The sequence below is a fragment of the Chondrus crispus genome, genomic scaffold (genome assembly GCF_000350225.1).
Source record: "Chondrus crispus Stackhouse genomic scaffold, scaffold_362, whole genome shotgun sequence".
Lineage (NCBI taxonomy): Eukaryota > Rhodophyta > Florideophyceae > Gigartinales > Gigartinaceae > Chondrus > Chondrus crispus.
The window spans coordinates 22,588-39,309 of NW_005179255.1; positions in this window are offsets into that span (position 1 = coordinate 22,588).

Here is a 16,722-nt window from a genome sequence, read left to right on the forward strand (position 1 = left end):
TTTGGGGGGCCCCCCCCCCCCCCCCCCCTGTACAGCTAAGAACAATTCTCTTGATATTGTAGTACACTTGTACACGTACTAAAAAAATTCCAGGGCAATAGAGAGTTTCCGTGAAAAAAATGAAATGGCTAAACGCGCAAAAATGAGTCATGCCGTTCTGAATTTTCCCTCGAAAATACTGGGTTTGCGGGTTTACGCCATTTCAAAAAATGGTTTATCTATGAGTACTACACACAACGGCTCCCACTCATCGCCACCCACCGCCGCGACACCTCCTTGAGACTGAAAGATGAGGACGGGGGTGGGGTGTCCGTCGTGAAAGGGGTGGGGAGGAAAAGTGGAATAGGGCGATGCGGAGAAGGGGACGGGGACCGAGTCCGTGGTTTCGCTAACTACTGTAGTCGATTTAGATCGTCGGCTTTTTGTGGGACAGGTATGGTGGGTGGCATACGTTTCACAGCATTTAGCCCTATAACGAAATCATTTTTTCGCGTAAACCCTCGAATGTGAACGAAAAAAATAGCAGATGAGTTTGACACGCTAATTGTACCACCTTCTATGCTGTGCAACGAGGTGTGGAGCGTTAATGCGAATACAAGATTGCACATGCATTATCGGGTGAACAACAGGCACAGTCAAGAGCCCGAACGAACCTGTTTTCATGATGCAGATCTTACCGGCTAGGTGCTTGAACCACCAGCTGCGAGTGCAAGAAATTGAGCTACTGCTTTTGTAAGGGGATGCCAGAAGACAACTAAGTGTCTGTGCGGGTTTAAGCAAAAGTGTAGAAACTACAATGAATAATATAAAGGGATTGAGGCTAGAGCTCAGATCATTCAGGCGAACTGTTTTGATCAACAGTATTCAATAATACTGCTAGAGTGTTTGCATCACGGCTCTGCTGTGGGTCGGAATATATCAGCCGAATTACTCCCAATAAAAGTCTTTGTTGCTCCTGCAGTTTTCGGCGCCGAGATTTAGACAAACTTCGATTACGAAGGAGGACTTCATTCGCCTCCATCCTGTTCACTGCGTCCCTTATGGTTCGAAAGGGCCATTTCGAGATTCCGTAGTGTCGATTAAGGCACGAAAAAGTGGTTCGCTTCAGGTCAAGCTTCTTCTCTGCCTTTGGTCTAGCCATGTGAAAGACACCCCTCAAATCATCCAAGTTTTTGTCTTTTGCCGATGGTGGCTTAGGAACCTTCTTTCGCGAAGGATAGCCGCTCCGTCTATGCCGCTCCACGCCAGCCGATCGAATTCCATACAAGCTTTGGAATGACGTTCCTCGTTGTCCACCACCAGAACTTCTGGCATATTCCGAGCAATATTTTGAGTACGCAATGTTTCCGTCGGACGGGGATTGGGGCGCTGATTCCTCTATGGATGACGCGCTTGGATCTCCAGTGTCGTAGCTTGCGCTTTCTTCTGATTTGCTTGCCGATGAGTCTGCGACTGTCTCTGGCAAAGATCGCTCCTCCATGCCAATAACGTTCCCTTTCACATCGTATTCCAAGGTTGCAAAAGTCAGACTTGCTTCCGAAAACGTTTTTGCTTCTACAGTGTCTCCTTTCGTACAAATCCCACCAAGGTATGTAGCATTTTGCAGTATGTCTTCTTCGACAGGCTCATGGGTCCCAGAAACAATGTCAGCTAATGGACATCCATCTTGAATCAGAGGATCTTGCTTGAGATTCCATGATGTTTCGTTTGGTCGATCGGGTCCAGCAAAAAAGTCGTCGAGATACGTAACAGTGCCGACTCCATCTGGAAAGAAGACCTCATAAGTTTTCTCCATATCGTTTGCGGTATAAGTGTGTGCAGCTTCGTTGATTGAGGGGAACAAATCTTTAGTGGAAGGGATTCAGAAATTCTCAAACCGAACATCTGTTGTTCCAGATCCGTTGGACTCAGTGGCCAGCCACCCTATGGATCGAAATCTCTTTAAGTTCATGGTGTACCTTTGGAAGTACGAATTTTAACCTTGTAGGGCCGATTCCGGCAATTAGGGGTATTGGCCGGATCAAAGATACTCTCCCTCCGACATACAGCCTTCAACTGCTGCTATTGTATGGCAGAAAAGAAGAAAACAGGGTTGAAGAGATAGTTGCGCAATTGAATACTAATGATATATTAGGAACGTTTTGATGCTTTTGTGGTCCGACAAGCTCTATTAATCCTCCTATGAACTCCGAGCCCGAAAAATATGATGAAGGGAGCGAATTTGTTGTTTCAGTCCTGACCTCACATAATCGGAAGCGCCGACGCTTTGTTTCGTGTTGACGGTTCGTTAATCTGTACAGCGGTACATTCCCCCGCCTCTCAAAAGAAGATGATGTGCAGCACTGGCCCGAGACACGCTTTCTATCTCGAGAATATTTCTTCATACTTGCATCGGGAAAGGATCTTTTACCTCATGTGCATTCCTTTATAGGTATGACATGAGTGCGTACTTAAAACTGGACAATAGTATAACACATGTACAAGCTTCCCTGGATGGGACTTGTTCTCCCCGCATGGACCGAAGGTACGTCACCCAAGTTCGTTACATTCAGGTGCAGCTGTCAGAAACGCTCCTTCCTTCGCAACAACACAACTAAAATAGACTCAAGAACACAAGTTGCCGCTTACAGTTCCTATATGACCGGCTTACACAGAACAACCATTAATTCCGTGCACTAACACGGACATACAGTAGGTGCAGACAAAGCGTACAGTACTGTTAGTGTCGAGTTTCTCTAGTTCACACATTTTTCGCTAGCAAATCGTTTTGTTTAAATGGAGCACGGCACTGTACGAGTCAGAGAAGATAAAATGCAGACCCGAAGGTTCAAAATTAATCTCATGAGGACTCCTCTCAAGCATCGCATGACAAGTCCCACGGCTACACATTCGAATGTCCAAAAAACCGCCGCGGTGTTAGCGTTTTCTGTGTATGAGCTTTTTGTCGCAAACTTGACAATGCAGGGTTCGTTGACGTTCAGTTGAAAAGAACAAATGCACGCGGCTAGTTGCTACACGTAAGGAAATATTGAGTCTCTCGTGTCCTTCAAAACTTTTCCGACAGAGGACTTGTCTCCACAAAAAGGTGACCGCACTTCTGATAATGACGCAAGTACTATCTGCTATTTTGAAACGGGCCCCTTTTCTCTTTCTGTTGCAGCGAACTATTGCAGGCTGAGATGCGACTCTTTTCTACTAGTACTGTCATGGCAGCAATGTTAGTACTACCTCACATTCAGGTCGTTGATTCACTTTCATTTATTATCTGGATTGACTCTGACATGTATTGTAAGATACGGAACAGTTCAGGGTCTCCATAATTTATCTGAAACAGCGCTCGCTGCAAGCAAGAGACAAGTGGGTGTTTGCCTCGTGTCATGATGAAAAAGCCTCTATGGATAAACCATGTGCCAGTATCATACAAAACCCGGTATCAGAGTATAGCCTTATTCAGTGACACCGGAAACAACTCTTAGAGAAAGCTGACCCTTCTCATGCAAGGGCAACTATATATTTGCACTGAAGCAGTTTTAAAAGTCCTCTTGCAAGGGCAACAATATATTTGCACTGGAGCAGTTTTAAAAGTCCTCTTGCCAAGATAAAAGGGCCAGTTGCAAAAATTCGGTGGTCGGGGAAGTATTGTTCCTTGTTTGATCCAGAGTTAGTCTCGTGTTGTGTCTTGACAACGAGCGAGATCACTCTGCCGCGTATGCTCATTTAGAAGTAATGAAATAAGACAACGTGACACAACATACATGTGCTTTACGTTTACTTACTATTTGGGCTACGTATCAGCCTAGAACTACGAGATATACTAGATGGCCCTCTCCCGCAACCTAATATAGGGCTGTGCCTCATAGAAATGCAGAACAGTCAAAAAGAACCAAGCTGTATGCAACCACAGCTGGAAACTCAGCCCGCTACGCAGAGATTACACAATGTTTTTCAACAATCCCTCATATTAGGCCATAAGCCACCAAGATATATCGACATTTCCAATGTATGTTTGCATAAAATGTTCGTTACAGACAGCAACCTGCATGATAACTTCGCATTTCTCGAAGGCCCGATCATCTCGCCATTTCATTATTTCTAAACTGAGTGAGGTAGAATTTTCTTCTACTGTACAAAGTGAACTTACTACTTGCTACAATTCAACAAATATTCACAAACCATGTGTGACGAATGAGAAGATGGAGTGAGACGAATGAGATGACGGCGGCGAAAAGAGCAAAACTCTCACAAATCGTCACACAAATCGTCTCACTTTTTGTGATGCCCTAAATCGTCACAAACCGGAGCACAGGGTTAATAATCTGTACGCCATCACTACAGTATGTTGAGCGCAGGCGCGTGCCTGTAATTTAGCGAAAGCCAACAGTCCAATGAAAAGGCTCCATGACCGCCACCATCGCGAGATGGTTGGCTGATGATGATTAAGGGTACGTACCATTGTAGAAATAATGATTAATCACTATCCTACCGACGACGGCGCAGCGGAGCGGCGCGCACCAGAGCCTTGCTCTGGTTGACATAAAGTGGAGTGACCGGGTCGCTGTCGACCCGATCATGAGAGGAGACATCCTCACACATTCTCCATATCCCCTGGCTCTCCTTTTACAGTACTCCCCAATATATGCAGTCACCTCAGGAGGTACGCACGGGTAGTGAAGAGAAATCTCCTATTTGGTACAGAGTAGAAACTCCAGCTTATAACACGTATAGATAAAAGTAGGGATGTCTCTCAGGAACTCTCTTTATTATGAGACTTGGGAAGGCTGTAACACCAAGCCCAGGCGAAGTACTGCCAACCAGAGGTCTTTGCCTCTCAGCTCCTGTTCAAAATTTGTCGTGAGCTGCTAAAACTCAGCCCCACAGCACTCCACGAGGGTATATATATATCGTACAGTTTCATAGAGTTGTAATAGTGCAAGATGCAATTCTTCTAAAGCAATGGGACGTAACCCATCATTTCATTGATGCGTCTTTCCGCACCACCATGATTAACAGCATTGGGAGCTTCAGCAAACGATCTATCAAGGCAACTCTTTCAATTCGATATAATATCGCAAGTATGTGACAGATCCTGCGACACTAGAGGTCTTGTACTGTTCGAAACCGTTTCTCCCAAGACGTTGTTTAGCATAAGAAGTATAATTTCCACCCACCCTTCCAGCGACTACGAAATGAAACTCACTACTGAAGTAAAACCGTTGGCTACCTTTCTTCACAGGGCTGAAATCAAATGCTCTGAATTGTATTTCCCTCTTGGGATAACAGTCAGCCCCCCAGTACTCAGGCATTCTTTGTGCACAGAGTTTCCCATGGTTCGTTGAAGTTCTTTACTGAGAATCATACTTTCAAAAGTTTATATGACTTGGTGATAGATCGATGTCTGTAGCTCGGTGAGGCACCGCTCTGATAGCTTGTGGCTGCGAATGCTCGAGAATTAAATAATTAGATCAAAGAAATATGTGGGAGGGGGGGGAGGAAGAGTTGTTGTTGTTGCCTTGAAGGTATCATCGCAAGACTATCTGAGGTGGATAGAACTAAAGCACTCGAGGGGGGCGAGACTTTATGATAGTCGTTAGAATTTTAGACTTCTGACTAATGTCTAGAAGACACTTTAATGGCACACGGAGTAAGTCCATATGAGACCATAGTCGTACAACTTCGAAGACAATTTTAAAACTCTTTATCGAGGCTCGTTGAGGCCCTTCGCTGGATAAATGGAAAAGAATACAAAAAGCCATTGCAAACTGCAAAAATGAACAGATTAGAACAACTACTCAAGGATTGCTATCTACACTATGCTACCACCGAGCTTGCTCACTTAAAAGTACATTAGATGTTTTTTCAGTTTTTATACTGAAATAGTCGTTTTCTCCGAAGTTTTGCACTGTACGTACCCAACACGAGACTAATATTATTTCAGAGATTCAATTGCTATTACAGAATCTCTTCATATTGTCAAATTATCAGCGGATTAAGCGATTTTGGGACGTTCTATAACCAACTTAATATATCTTCTTGAGCAACAGATGTGGTTGAAAGTAGTATTCCGACTCCACACAAGATAACAGTGGCAAAGGGATGTACTGTAAAAGTGCCTATAAACACAGCTTTTTAACTATCGATTTAATATTGTAATATCCAGTATTTACATTTTGCGACACAATACTGGCCTCACACTGTATGAGGCAGACCTCCCGTCGTCAAGTCATTAGGGAAGTGTTTGGTACTTCAGGAATGTGTACATATTCTAAAACGCACTGTCGGGATATACAAACTACAGTGGCATGCAGCTTGGCCCGGTCAGAAATTAGATGAAAATTCTTGTAGTCATACTGATCTGTACACTGGAAGACAGAAGACTTGACGGTTGTGAACATATGACGAGGAAAGAGGGAAACAGGGTTGATAACATACAGACCCGTGGCATATGTATGGAGCACTTTCATTCTGCGAGAGTTTATTGTGTATGATGGGAATTTTGCTATTTGGCGTCGGTGGAATAAAGATCTATGCTGCAAGAGAGTTTATTGTGTATGATGGGAGTTTTGCTATTTGACGTCGGTGGAATATAGATCGGTGGCTTTGGGTATGATGTAGGCCGCACTGGGCGTGCGGTAGGTGTGCTGGAAGGAGGGTGTTTTGCTTGTGTTGTGGCGAGAGAGTTTATTGTGTATGATGGGAGTTTTGCTATTTAGCGTCGGTGCAGTATAGATCGGTGGCTTTGGGTTTTAGGGACAGAGAGAGACAGAGAGGGGGAGTACTTCCGAGTGAAGAGATTCTGTCTTGCTTACGGTATTTCGTTGATATTTCAACTATCCTAAGGACTCTGTTTGGCATGCTACGCTTCTCATCTGATCTGTTCGTTCTATTGCGCCGTGTGTGGCTGAAGATACGTTGGAACTCTTCCGCTTGGTGAAAGTCGGTTCGGAAATCCTGACCACCAAGTTCAGTATCTTGCTCATCTCGATCTAGAAGTAACAGAAGTTGAAAGGGGATTATGAGCTTAGAACCATGAAGGGTAAAGGCTGAATGATATACTGGGATGAACCTCCGAGCAAGCAGAGCAAAATATTTATGGAGTGTAGCAGCTGTTTTCAAAATTGCACTCAGTAAAATTGACTTCACTCTCGAAAGATAAATGGCTCTAGACCGCTTCTTTTCGCCATCGAGAAGAATTCTGATGACTTTTATGGGAATTAGAGGGAGCCGCAAATATTATTGTTTGATTATCCGTAATTGCAGTGAATCAAGTACTTATGAAGGGCCGAGAATAGAGCGATTCCATGGTTTGTGACAAAAACTGTTTCCCAGTTTCAATCGTTTAAACGGTGACCAATGAAAGGCTCTATCTTGTCATGATACAGCTCTATCAAAAAACACACAGAATCGTGAGACAAGTCAAAGGATGTTGTTGACAACATCCTTTGTCTCACGATACCTGACATCAGGTAATACGCATCGATTTTGGACCGCTTCTCAGTTGTCCGTATTCTCTCCTGTAGTTTTACGACTTCCCACGCTGAAGTCAGCGACGTACCAATTCTCCTCTCTGCGGGCATCTTCAAATCGCTCAAATTTTGATGACTGTGTGTGTGTTTGTGTGCGTGTGTAGATTTTGTGCTCATAATTTTTCGGTAGACATTTCCTTTGCCTCCGCGCGACATGTCGTAATGTAGACCGCGTGACGATCTCTCTCTACATGTTTTCAATCTCTGTCATACTAGTAAAGTCTTTAGACCTCAAGACGTGTCTCCGCTTTTAACCTAATTCCGGGCAGGACCAGAGGCGCGCGGCTCTAAAATACCAACCGAAGATGTGGATGTAACTCTCCAGCCCATCGCATGTCTCGCGTGCACTACGTATCACATGGTATTATTTCGAACGAGACACGTTTGAAGCTCTGCCTAGGTTTTGCGACCATTTGATCTGAGTATCAGCACTAACCCCGGAAAAAAAAATTGCCGTCCTCTGACTGGAAGGAATAGTAGGATTTCAATTGATTCCTTAAAAGAGCTCCGAGTTTCGCTCTTCATGTACAGTGCCTCCTACGATATAGTGCTATTGCGCGACATACCTCTAGCTATGGCACTATTCGAGGTATGGCACTATATAAAGTAGGCTCATATACGTATATTTGGGGACAAAACACAATCCTTTAGCATCGCAGAACCGCAACACATTTACATCTTAAAGACATCTATGACCGCTTGTCGTGTATCATGTTTCTTCACATGAGCCTCGGCAGAGATAAAGGCCTCTTTGGCTTTCCTCAAGTGCATAGACGCTTCCGATACATCAAACTTATTCGCTAGAGCTTGTAAGTCGATAAACATATCGGATAGCTTCAACGAATGATGAGTTGCAGGACAGTGTGGGGAGTGGGGCGGGCGTTAATTGTACCAGGGCTGTCGCAGGTATTGCTCGACCGAAGCAGATCTTGATAGAGGTGAGTACTCGTCATATTTTCCCGCCACCGCACCTCCATATCTTAACGCTGAACGATGCCAGAGGATTCACGTGTGCGATTATGATAACCTGTGCCAGAGCCATAGCACTATATATAGGGAGGCACTACTAAAGAAGGCACTATTAAGCGACCCGCTCTGTAATTAGAACCGTTGACGTTCGCAAGTAGCATGGACGTACAGACAATTCTGGAAAGTCACATTTCCAGTTGTTTGATGCTTATTTTGAGTAAGATGACCCATGTCTTCCGTTTGCATCCTACAAGGCGTGTGAAGTCCTACGCATTACTCTGTGAGTTGGCGTTTAGCGTTCGACGATTCGAACGATCGTGCAAACCGGCGCTGTGCTCCTGTGGTGACGAAGGGGGGTAGTCCCCCTTACCCGTGCCGGAGCGTCAATACCTTGGTGCCTGGTGGGTCTTTGGCGATCGACATAAGGAAGCTGGTACTGCTTGCCATCACACGACCCCTTCGCTGTTGCGTGTTACTTTCGAATATCTCCGTTGGGTGTTGTTCCTGGAGTCGTGTGACTCCCTCCCCATCAGGGGAGGTTGGAGGTCAAGTGTCCCTTCCCCGTTATCGGAATTGCTACCGGCGGCGGGTTACCATGATCCAACGGAACGGTTCGGGGGCTCCTCCTCAAGCGTGAAAGTCCGCGTTCACGTTCGGGCTGAGCTCCATGCCAGTGCATCTCCGGAGGGGTTGGGCGTAACGAGACACCAACTCCCCCGGGACTTGAATCCGGGCAGTCCAAGTGGTCGTGTCGTAATCCGCCCACTTGATAAGGAACTCGGTAGTTTGCGATAACTCCTCTTCGCTCTGCCTTGGGTGAGAGGTGGAGGCTTCGCAGAGGGAGCACGCGACGCGGACGCGCCGCGCGATTAGATCCGATACGGGCGAACTCGCAAAAAGGAGAGGCTCACTGGCCAGTTGCGCGCAGTCGCGCCGTTGTGCGTAGAAAGGAGCGACAGGTAACTGGTTAGAATTCAGCGCGCGGATGGACTTACCGAACGGTCGTCTATACGCGTGAAAGGCACAGGGGCGAGCTTGCCCCAGTTCACTGATAGGGACGGGTGTCAGGTCTTAACCCCTCAGAGGTCGCCTCGTACACACCTGTCCTAGTACAGTACCAGCCGCCTAGTGCGTGCCGGGTACTGTACACAATTAAAAAGCTAGCGCCATAATTACTACTACCGCACGGACGCTGCTACTACACGTGTGCAAAACTGTACACGCGTGATGCTTACAGACTACCGCACGGACGACACATGTGCTAACGCGCACACGTAACACGCGTAGACTACCGCACGGAGGACACGTGTGCTACTGTACACGTGCGCCACGCCACGAGCAGTCGGTACACGCGCGCGCTCCCTACACGTGGGCACACCCGCCCACGTGTGCTCCGTGCACGGCCCCCGGATTAATAATTCTGCGCGCGCGCCGGTCGTTATACTTCAGGTAGTTCCGTCTTCCATACCCCTGTGCTTCAGTAGTCGCTCGACAGCGTACTGTGTCCCCTATCTGACCTTGTCGGCAAGGTCATCCGGGGTCGTCGTGCTCGCCCGGGGCGTGTTGGCCAGTGGGGTGCGTACTCACAGGGGTCCGCAGAGACGCGTTCGGTCACTCTATCACGATCTATCGTGATGGTTCGGCGGTCGTTCGCGAAGACCCGGTAGGGTCCGACCGCTGGGGACGTTCACGTCTTCCCCCCGCCAGTGGGGTTGAGGTATACGTACTCTCCGGGACGGAGTCACGAATTGATCCGTCGTATGCCCGTATCGAAGTCCCGCTTGTAGCGAGCCAACGTCCGACGCAGGCTCCCGAAGGCCTTCTGAACTGTCGAGTCCAAGGTCTTGAGGAACTCGACGCGTGGGTTCCCCCCATTGGAAGGGGCGCGTCACCGTCCTCTCGTTGAAGCGAGAACTTTGGCGGTGGCCTGCTGAGCACGAGCTCGAACGGCGTCTTTCCTGTGGTGCAGTGTACGTGGGAGTTATACGCATACGTAAGCGGCCCCACATACACGTCCCAGCCATCTTGATGCTCGCGTACGCAGTTGCGTAGCATCGATTCGATCGTCCGGTTGTATCGCTCGACTTGTCCGTTCGTCTAGGGATGGTAGGCCGAAGTGTACAGATTCGTTATCTCTAGAACACAGCACGTGCAGTGGAAGAACTTCGCGTTAAACTGCGGTCCGTTATCCGACAGTAACGTACGCGGGACGCCGTACTTAAACACCCCAAGCGTCGCAGAACGCAACCGCGACGGTGTATTCGGTTATGGTGCGGAGCGCAACGACTTGCGTCAGCTTTGTGAAGCGGTCAGTAATTACGAGCAGGAACCGTTTCCCGGTTTTCGTCTTTGGGCGCGGACCCAGAATGTCTATGGCCAGGCTCTCGAGCGGCCGGGTAGCTGGAAACAATTTTAATCGGTTGAGATGTTTCCGCAGCTTGACCCGGTTCATCGCGCAGGTTTGACACCTTCGCACCGTGGCCGCGACATCCGCGGCCAGATGAGGCCAGTAGTACTCGCGACGGAGCGCGTAGTACACACGGTTCTGGCCCGAGTGCCCTGCGATGGCCGGTTTGTGGCACAGGCGAAGGAGCCTGGCTCGGAGTGTCCGATGTACCATCACCTGTACGATGTTAGGGTCGAAGGGGTGTCTCCGCTTGAGCACCCCCTGGTGGTCCTCGAAGATCGCATAGTCCCGGGACTCTGACTGTCGTGCCAAAACGTTTTGGCAGAAGTCATCCACGCATTGCTCTTCGGCGATCTCCTCTACCGTAATGGGGGCCGGACGGTCGTCCTGCGGTGGGGCGACTGGGGAGTGGGACGCGCCGGCTTCGGGATCTTCGGCGCGTTCGATGTCCGCCGCGCCGAACGTATCGTTCTCCTCCGAAAACGAAGTGGGTCCTTGGACAGCAGGGGCTTCGTCGTCGCCCCTCGGCTCGTCACGCGGGCGGGCGCGCGACATGCTTCGCGAGCTGCCTTGCTTTCGTGTCGTCGCGAAGACTTGCTCGACATCCTGGTCGCAGCTCGCGGTACAAACGTGGCCAGCGAGTTCGTTCGACACGTCTCGAACGGTCGTGCCCCCGTCGAAGGCGGGGATGTCGTCATCTATCACGAAGGTGGGGCGAGGGTCGTCGGCGACCTTGGGCGACACGAGGCGTGACAGGGCATCTGGTACATGGTGCACGCGCCCGGTACGGTACTGAATGGTGAAGTTGTATTCAGTCAGTCGTAGCCGCCACCAAGTAAGTCTGCCGGAACTCTCGGTGAGGGACATGAGCCACCTCAAGGCGTCGTGATCCGTTCGGACGGTGAACTTCGTGCCTTCAACGTACGGCTGCAGTGTACCGACGGCCCACACTACTGCGAAGCATTCGCGCTCTGTAGCGCTGTAGTTTGGTTCGCTGTCGTTCAGCGAGTAGGACCAGTAGCCGACGGGGCGCCATTGGTGGGCTCGTTGTGCTGCTGTACGTGGAAGGCAGAGATTAACGATACTGTGGAGGTCATTGCGCTTGGCGAGTACGCTGCGGACGATTCAGTTCTCCCTCTGATTATAACAAAGGTTTTGGAGACAGGAAAGGCCGCGGAGCTAGTGCCGTACGACGAACCAATCCATCTGTCTCCGGCAGTGAACCTGAGACCAGGGTCAATTACTGCATCAGCTAAAGCATCTGTCAACACCACCGTGTGTCTACCCTGTGGACAGCTTCGACTGAGTAAAGTATAGTTCATCTTCATCGCCCAAGATATGGACGAGACCGTACTGGGCCGTCCCCTCCTCAAGTGGCTGGGTTTCCACGTGGACACGCATTTGAAGAAGGTACGTCACAAGTATAACAACACCAACACAAGCGAATTCATGGCTCCATTCTGGGGCAACTGCCACGCCACTGATAAACAGGCCAAGACAGCCGCATTGTCTCCCCATACAGGGCTGTGGTGCAACCAGGCCGAAGAAGACCCGACGGACCAACCTCACTCTGCGGGCGCTAACATTGACGTCGTGAACCAGAAAAACAGACAGGACGCGACTGGAAGAATGGTAGAAGAGTCGAAGTGTAACGGAATGTCCACGCTGAGACTAAAGCAAATGGAAGCCAAGCGGCAGCAGCACAGAGACGTTTTCCGCATTAGCCTTGGCGCGGATTCCCCCGGAAAGGTCGACCCTATGACGATCAAGCTCAAGTAAATTCACCGACCGGTCCGTGCCAAACGACGGAAGTACCTGCCTGAGCAACACGCGTTCACTGCAGCTGCAGTACAGGAACTGAGCTCTTTTTGCGCTATCAAGCACAACCTCCAGGCGCGATGGCCAAGCCCTGCCCAAACCTTCTGAAAACTTGGCTCGGACAGGTTTCGTTTTACTGCGGACCTCCCCGCACCCAACCGCGAAACCATTCCGATCGTCTCTTCAATACCGGACCTCGTGGAGATGATGCATTGCACAGCCAAAAAGCTTGTTTCGCGCAGCTGGACATGTTCCATGCCTACTGGCAGATACTTATCCACGAGGACTCTCAAGAATGCTTGTCTATTCGGACTCCGCTTGGAGTCTACACTCCGGTTCGCTTACCGCAAGAAAACACGGACGTCGGGAGCCATTTTCAAATCGGAGATAGTCAAGCTATTGGATGTTTCTATCGATAGAAACACCCAATATCTTGACTATTTCTCATACACGCGCACGACGAAAATATCAACTGCACTCAATACCTAAGTTCTTCAGACAGTGTCGCAAGTGCGGCCTGAAGCTGCACGACAATAATTGCACTGTTCCAAAAGGAGTCTGAATTCTGCGGTCGAATCGTCGAAGCGAGTTGCATTCGATACAGCCAGGCGGGATCTTCACACACTCCTGAACATGCGAATGCCGGCGTACGCCTCGGATCTCCTGCAGTTTCTTTGTGCCACAAACTGGATTGGGAAAAGTATCCCGGAATACGTCGTTTCACCCCTATATAAGCTGATTAAACAATGTTACAGCAATGCCAAGAAGTATACCTAACGAGCAGTTAAGAAAATTCAATTGTCTGGACTATTTCGGGGCTACACAGGACTATGCCTTCAACGAATACCAATCTCATATACCCAAGTCAATCAAGTTTGCATATCCAAAGCTTGATCACTTGCTTTTTCTGTTCACAGACGCGTCTGAGGCACACATGAGATCTGTTCTCACTCTGGTAATTCAGGAGCACATGGATACAGAAGTGGAGGAGCAATATCATCATACATTCGCGTTTCTTTCCGGACCCTTCATAGGAGCGTCAGCAAAAAAGAGTATCGCGGAGAAGGAGGCTTTCTCGGTGGTGGAGTCAATGATAAGGCTCGACCCCTTCACAGCGGCAGGCGAGATCTCTTTGTACACATATCACGCTAACCTTTTTTACATTTTAGAACAGTTCGGACGGAACCCCGGGATGAGTAGACACACTGCAAACAATATCATGCCCTGCATACCCAAGCTCAGGGTGTATCGTTACGTTATTGAACACCTCCCTGAGAGCGTAATGTATGGGCGTATCATTTCACGCGCTGGGCCTTCAAGCCCACGACCAGAGTGAGGTGCGCCAGGCTTGCAAGTCTATACTATGCTCCCATCACCCGAGAGACGAACTCCAAATACGACTGGCCGATCAGCAGTGATTTCGACAAGGAATGTAGGGAATCCAAAGAGAAGCCCCGCAGAGTTTCAAGGCGAAAGACGGCATCATGCAAGACAAGACTGTTTTTTTGCTGGGTCCGAGCCGATAGCGACCTCCTGCGCTTGCGACTCCTGGTAGCGGCGCGTATCGGTAGGGGGGACGAAGGGGGAAAGGCCCAACCACGAGAGCCCTCCAATAACACTTTGTCTGGGAATACATGGCTAAGGACGTAGAGACGTTCGCCAAGTCCTGCCTGCATTTTCTATGCATGCACGGCTACAGGTAGAAGCATACCCCGACCAATGGGGCACAGCTTCCACGGTGACACCCCCGATAAGAACTTGAATTTGGACTACTGCTACATCGGCAAGAGTGACAAGCTCTTCTTCTACGTTCCGATACTCACATCAGCTCGTTCGTGTGGCTCTTACCTTTCGAGGCCATAAACGCCGCCTCAATGTTCGATGCCCTCATGAGGTGGTTCTCCTTCATCGGAGCGGTAATGCAGTGGGTTTCTGATAGAGGATCTCATTTCAAGAACCATCTTATCGCGGCACTTAGTGAGGAGCTTAGGGGATCACACCATGTCACACTCCCGTATTGCCCGTGGTGTAACTGCACGGTAGAGGTGGTACGCAGAGAGCTACTGCCGGTGTTGCAGGCGCTCACATCGGAGTTCCAAGTCCACTTCCGAATGTGCCCTTCTCCCCTTTCCGTGGTACAGTATATCCACAACAACCTTCCGCTCGCGCGAAGGGGGGTAGATGCCCATAACTGCATTTACTGAGCTGCTTGCGGACTTACTACTATGGGCGGTCAAGTTTGTGCACAACGAACACGTCAGAACGATGGAAGTTGACAAGGTGCGAGAGAGGAAAGTTTTGAAGCTCGACAAGCACTTGGGGGCTCTGGACGTGATGCATTGCGATCCGATAGGGCATGGAATCGGTTTCGTTCCCGGTTCGAGGGGAATGCAGTGCTCCGTGGCTTGGATCGTTCCAACCGCACCGCTCTACAGAGTCGAGTTCTTACAGAGCATCTCAAGTACGTGGCCACGGAGATTGTCATCATCGATGTATGACAGGTCAATCTCTTTTTCCCAATCCATCGGTGGATTTTCGGGATCCTTTTGCTGGGGGAGTACAGTACTCCTCGCCGTCGGTTGGCATAAAGGTGACCGTTCGTCCGGGTCGACCCCCTGCCCCCGGCGGTGGTCTTATCGTCGGAGTTGGATCGGCCAACTCCGACCTCACCGACTTGATCGGTCAAGTCGGTCAGGTGTAGCGTGTGCGCGATCCCCTCGGCGACCTTACGTTCGGGAGTGAGGATCGCGAGGGGGTTAAGATTCGCGTATCCCACGACGGTATGCTTCGGGAGCCGCCTTTCTCGTCGTGACAAATTCGAGACGATGACGTCGAAGGTCTGATTCGGTAGGACCTCCGCGACGCCATTCGTCAGCCTCACTCCATGTCGGTGTTGGAGTGAGGGCTTGGGATCCAGGAACACGAGGCCCCTCCCCGCGGTTGTCACACGCACGCGGGCTTGTGACATCGCGGGGATGGTAACCCAGCGGGCGATTCGGATCGCCTGCGGGGCCTCCTCGCGTACGTCCGGCACACGGCCAACCCGTGTGTCGCTCGTGTCGCCTGGTAGGGAAATTCGGCTCCCCCTTTCCGTCGACGATGGAGACAGAACCGCCTTGGCGTAGCTCCATTCGTTGAGCTTCGACGTCGATACATCGCACGTGCCAATCGATGAAGGCCGTGCCGAGAAGGACGGGCACGGCGAGCTGGTTCGCGACTGCGAACGGAATTCGGAACACCGTGTTCCTCAACCGCACGGCCAGGCGGACGACGGCCGAAAGCTTGAGAAGGTTGCTATTCGCGCCTGCCAATCGTGGCAGAGGTGCGTCGCGCACGATGTAACGCGTCCAATCGGGGGAAAGTCGGCCTTCCTCACTAGATTATACCCCGAGCACGTATCAACGGCGATCGTACGGGGTTTAAATGCATTTCCCTCTGTGGCTATCGAGACGAGGACATTGTAAATCTTCGACGTCATAAGGCAAATGACGCCGTCGACAACCTTCGGGGCGACCTTATCCGTGAGGTCGTTCCGCCGGGGCCTTCGCTTTCGATGCTGGCCCAGCTTGCGTTTCCTTCTCCCCCCTTCTTGGGGCGTCCGCGGATCAGTGACGCCCCTCGGATTACTCGAGTCCGTACGACACGGATCTTTCTCCGGCGACCTTGGGCTCACGGGAGTCAGGGGGTCGTCCGAATCTTTTCGGTCGTCGTTGCCCCCGTCACGGGGACGGTCGCCATCGTTACGCCTCACCGGGACATCGGCTGTCCCGGTGTCTTGTTCTCTTAACGTCGGGTTCCGGATTGTAGTGCAATACGCACCTGAAAAGGGGCGTGAAAAGAAAGGAAAATATTTGGATATGAAAAGTAGTTCGGGTTGGGGGACACACGTGTGAATAATTGCACAGTTTTAATTTTTAATTATTTTATTTTATTTAGTTAATTAGTTGGCATTAATTTTGCTGACACTAGATTAGATCTAGGATCTAGCGCCGCGAGCTACTGTAG